Genomic DNA, 6175 nt, shown 5'->3' with positions numbered 1-6175 from the left:
TCAATCTTAGGTCAAACGGACACGATGCAGTAATGTTGCTTTATTAATGATTTAAATATCCAGTGTGTGTTTTTTAACGTGTTTTATTTGTATATACCACAAAACAAAGTAATACAGATATAATTACTTGTAACCCTTCTCCCCTACCACACCCCAATGCATCCTCATGACAACACAGATGTGTTTTGCCACACAAATAGTAAACATTTGCACCAAAGTATTTTGCATTTACACCAATATTAGTCATCCCAGTTCACTATAGAGACACCCATTCAAAACAGTTGATGTTGAGTACATTTTTTATATTTTTCTAGCTTTAAGTGGTACAAAACCTCTTTGAGCCATCTGGCATGGGAAGGTGGTCTTGGGCCCCTGAAGTTGCTAATAATGTTGTGAATGATACCACTGTGTAAAACCTTCCCAGAGCGATGGAAAGACAGCCTCTCAACATGTTTGCAGAAGGGGGACAGACCAGAGATGTGTATTAAGTTACCAGGAACAATTATTCTCAATATCCTTTAGATAAAGAAAACATTATGCTCCTATCTATTCTCGTAGTAGTCTTATAAAATAAATGTTTTAAGCATGATGAAGGACTGGCACTTCAAATATTGGTCATTTAATTTGGACATATACTGTTAAAACACGTCACATGCTAAGTCTTCACCCCACACTGCCACTAAAGGAAACGTCAAAGAAAACCACAGGGAGGAAAATTCCGGACTTTGAAAGGGTCTGTCATGTTCCATGTTGAGAGGATGTGAACAGCTCAATCAAGCTGGCTGGTTAGGTGGACCTGTGTGTGTGTGTGTGTGTGTGTGTGTGTGTGTGTGTGTGTGAGAGAGAGAGAGAGAGAGAGAGAGAAAGAGAAAGAGAAAGAAAGGTGTAAAGGGGGGGGGGATACTGACTGCTCCGCTTCGTGCACCTGGCGGAGGATAAACTTAGAGCAGCTATTTAGCCACCCTGAACCCCTGCCCAGAGTATTTGCTCACTGCCACAGAGGGAGAAAAGCCCCAAAACACAGCAAATCCAGCCGTTAATGTCCCAAACACCCAGGTGTCCAGGAAATGAATCCTAATGGAGGGCTTTGTTCTCTTTCATTATATCTTAATACACACGCACACACACACACACACACACACACACACACAAATCTTTGTATCTCCGCTCCCAGTCCTCTATCTCATTTCCATTGACTACTCGACTGAAAAACCTATTCACAGGAGGAGAAGAAAGGATGCAACAACAGCAGCTTTCAATTAGATCCTGTGAGAACTGAGAACCTCACCAACTACAGAGCATCAGATGAGGAGACAAGAGGAGGTGCTGTGCTGGGGGATGTTGCGTTGTGACTCACATCGTTGACCCGACCCCTTGATGCATAATTCATTTGATAGTGTGTGTGTGTGTGTGTGTGTGTGTGTGTGAACGCATATGCGTTAATCTTCTGTGTGTGTGTAGTTTGTGCATACCTTTGATATAACGTGCTGATTAGGGATTTTATTATGTTCTTTGAGGAAATTACAGCTGGTGGAAATTGACTTCCAGGCAATCACTGTGATTTTCTCTCTCTGGTGCCCTCCATCCTCCCTGCGCCAGTTAACTGGGATGATATTTATTGTGCATCACGTTATCTGCCCAAGTCTTTAAAAAAGACAATCCCATCTTGCACCGTATCAGGACAGACATTAAAGCTGGGAAAGAATAACCCCGGAATTAGCAATCCCCCTGAAGGCAGTTATTTTAAGACATGATAGAGCCCAAAGAGAGTGTTGACATCATTATTTCTAAACAGCACTAATAACATTGGGAAAGAATTAGATAATTACACAGCAATTACCACACCGTTAACAAAGGCCATCGTATCTTCAGTTCAAAGATACTGGAGTTTGGGGCTCCCAAAACTGATATCTCATTGGGCTCATAAAACTATGACAAAAAAGAAAAGAGGAAGGGGATTTTATGCACTGGAACCACAGGGCAGCTGCTAGTGATGTGTGAGCGTGTGTGAGCGTGTGTGTGCGTGTGTGTGTCTTTCTGTGTGTGAGTGTGTGTCTTGTGTACTTGTCACACGCTTACACACACACACACACACACGCACACACACACACACACACACACACACACACACACACACACACACACACACACACACACACACACAAACACACACAGCCACACACACAGCCACACACACAGCCACACACACACACACAGCCACACGCACATACAGACAAATACACGCATAAACATCTCTCACTGAATGCCAATTTCCTGTTACTTCTGCAACTGCTTGATTTAGCTTATGGAGTGATGCTTATGTTGTGCTGTTCCTTTACAGAGCAGTCGTTCTCTCCAGTCCCATCATGGGAAAGAATGACTCCAAATCCCCAAACCCAGTTTGAAACAAGGCACAGTTCCCAATGCATCCTTGCACACACTTAAAAAAACTAGCTACATGCAGACTAAACATTATGCCTCTTACCAGACAGCCAGCGATGCCCATCACCGGCAGCCAGCGATGCCCATCATCATTCTTACAGAAGTGCCAGGAGAGCTCTGTTGCCTTGACACTAAGCCTCAGTGGCCTGGGGCTAGCGGCTGAGACTGTGGGTCTGTACCTGTCAGTCTGAGGAACACTTTGTGATGGAGGACACGTCAAGATGTAATGACACACCCGTCCTGCAGCAGAGCAGTCTGAGGAGTAAAGTGTAGTGTGTGTATGTGTGTATGAGTGTGAATGTGAGTGTGAGTGTGAATGTGAGTGTGTGTTTATGTGTGTGTGTGTTTATGTGTGTGTGTGTGTGTTTGTGTGTGTGTGTGTGTGTGTGTGTATGTGTGTGTGTGAGCACTTATATGTTTGTGTGCTCATATGTGTTTGTGTGTGCACATGCGTTTGTATGTGTGTGTGTGTGTGTGTGTGTGTGTGTGAGCACATGTGTGGCTGTTTGCGCGTGCATGTGCGTGTGTTAATTTGTGTGTGTGTGTGTCCGTCTGTGTGTGTGTGTGCATGTGACGCATGACTCCATACATCACCATCCATCTATCCATCTCTCCCGCCCCAGTCCTCCTCCATCTGCTCCCCATGAGTGATGGGTGTGACGCATCCTGAGACTTCCACTGCAGCGCCAGTGACGGTCTTTAAGTTTCCTGCCCACATGAGCCGCCCTTCCTCCACGCAGACATGAAGAAGCTTGGGCAAATTAGATTACGGGTAGAGAGACAAAATAGCAGAGAAAATGAATGGCAGTAGGCACAGCAAGGTGGGGAGCATAACATTTTTCTGACTTTTCTGACCAAACATAAATCCCTTTTTATGGCGAGGGGAACCAGGAAATGGGGGCCTCCATCTGGTGCTATGGAAAGTGGCTGAGTTATGAAATCTTTTAATGCTTGAAATCACAGCGGCACTTTGCATGTCAATTTAATGCCAGTGTAAGCAGGTGCACATTCAAAAAATACAGCCGTGGAGATGGCAGGCTGTGAGACGGGATTGGACAAGCAAAAGAGGGAAATGAAAGACAAGTTTGTACCTATTTTCTTTGCATTTATTCAGTGGTAAACCTTGTTAAAAAAAATACAAAAAAACACACAAAATGAATCACCGTCATCGACCACCATTTTCATCAACTCTGGTTGGCGTGATTCAGACTTCTGATGCATCTCACTAGTTTGCTGCATTTCCTGTTTATTCCATCCTCATCTAATCCCTTGTTTAGTATGAGCAAAAACAAACCCAGTATTGCAATCCATTTCAAATCCGAATCGGAATGCATACCAATCTCCCTTCCTGTCCTTGCCCTGAATTCATAACATTGGGACCAGACAAGACACTAAGCCGATGCTCAAGTTAAAGCTATACAGCAATTCTTTGGCAGTACTGGCCAGTGATATTTATTGACGTACGGTACAGGCAAATATCATTTTATTTTTGGTTTTGTATGTAATACATGTAATTAACCATTATTGCATGCATGCATTATTGTGGGTTATTGGAAATCGAAAGTCCTAGAAAGAGGAGATATGATAGCTATAAAAAAAAAACACAGCAGGCACTTATTTTTATGTCTCACTCTAAAAGCAGTGGAGCTGTGATTGCCTTGCCACTGACAACAGATGTCGCCTGTAAGAAAAACCTGTGGTTGAAACGGGTGGAGAATAAGAACAGTGGGAGATTTGAGCTGCCAGTGATTTATCAGTAGATGAGAATCCCAGGGCTGAGGCGGAGGGATTCATTTCCGGCTGAAGCTTGTGTCTCCTGCCATTAAGGCTGGTCTTGACGGGGGGGCAATTCTCTCTCGGAGCCCAGAGGGGAAGTATAGATGGCGTGAACCAAGATGAAGACATCGAGACTCAGAGCGCTCACCATGTTAAAAAAAGCCCATTTTAGCAACGGACACAGGACGTGTTGTTCCCTAGTCTGGGCTTGGAAGCACTATAAACACCGCTATTTGAGAGTCATTACTGACTCATCAGCTAGGCTATCTCATCTCTGTTGTTGAACTAGTGGTGGAACATGCTATGATGAGGGAGAATGAAACAGCCAAGAAGCACTGCCACCCGTCCCCCCGTCCCCCCAGGAAATGCTATTTCCTGCTATGATAGAGCTGGGACTTGAACACATTTGTATTATTAAAGTAAACAGTGGGAAAACAGCAATTGATAATTATTAGTTATGTGTGGATGATAAATGGGGACTAAGCACACATTTATCTTGTATGCACGTCCAGGGGCGGCCTTTCCTACAGGCGGGTTAGGCGGCCGCCTAGAGCGCCATCTAGAGGGGGAGCGCCAAATAATGCGCCCGAAAAAGAAAAAAAAAAACACCGGACGCATAAGTTGGCGCTCCTTCTATATCTCCAACCAATATTTTGACATAATAAAATAAATCTAACTTTAGGGTAAAATGAGCCAAAACCCGAAAACGGAGGGCTATGTTCTTCATTGGTGTTGTTAGATCATGCTAGCATAGCGAGACAATTGGTGCGAATGTGTGTGTATCCTCTGAAGAGGCTTAACCCTAACGGCGTGCATGACTAGACGGTCCGGATCACAGAACTCATCGATATATCCCTTTACCATCGGAAAGACAGGTGAAAGTAATGATATTACAACCCTTCAAGGTGCATGGAAGTACACTTATGATGTACAATACACATTAAGGGTTGCTACAATATGTTATCATGAAAACACTAATGATGAACACAGTATTTCAGAGATCAAACTGATTTTTGGAGAAACAGTGTATAATGAGCAGGAGTGAAGCTCGCCTAGAGCGCCTAATGTGCTAGGGCCGCCCCTGTGCACGTCAAATGTTTATCACCGAATATTCTGTTTGGGGGAAACATTGACAGCACACTCAGGGCTCACCTGAGGCTTATAGCATATGAATACATAAAACAAAGAAACAGACGGAGAGAGGAAAAGGGAGAGAGAGAGGGATGTATAATGCTGCACCCCATCCTATTTGCCATGACCTTCTGCTGATCCCATTTGATTTGTTTTACTTGCAGTTATGAAGCTGAGCTCCCTGATAATGACTCTTTTATTACAGGCTAGGGCTGACATGTCCTCTATCCCCTTTCTGTCCTTAGTCCATAACATCCGCTGTGCTGCCACACACACACACACACACACACACACACACACACACACACACACATGCAAACATACACACACACACACAAACACTCTCTCTCTCTCACACACACACACACACACACACACACATGCAAACATACACACGCACACAAACAAACACACACACACACACATACACACTCAAACACACACGCACACTCTCTCACACACACACACGTGAACACAAACATACACACACACACAAACACACAAACACAAACATACACACACATACACACCCACATACACACACACACACACACCCACACATAAAAAAGCAGGTTTGGACAGCTCATAGGGTAGGTGAGAAGGAGCGAGTGAGGGAGCGAGGGAAGGTGAGAGAGGCAGAGAGACAAAGAGGGAAGGAGGCAAGAGTGGGCACGGGGATCGGTCTAGCCTTTCCCCTGAGCCCCCCGTGCTGCTGTTTTGATTACCCTCTCTGTTACCCCACCCCCTGCCCTTTATTTACTTCGACTGATGAGAAAGCCGTCAGTGGGAGGGAGTGACCTCTCTTCGGAGGAAAGACAGCCAATTA

This window comes from Sprattus sprattus (assembly GCF_963457725.1).
Source record: "Sprattus sprattus genome assembly, chromosome: 8".
Taxonomy (NCBI): domain Eukaryota; kingdom Metazoa; phylum Chordata; class Actinopteri; order Clupeiformes; family Clupeidae; genus Sprattus; species Sprattus sprattus.
This window is presented reverse-complemented; position numbering follows the sequence as displayed.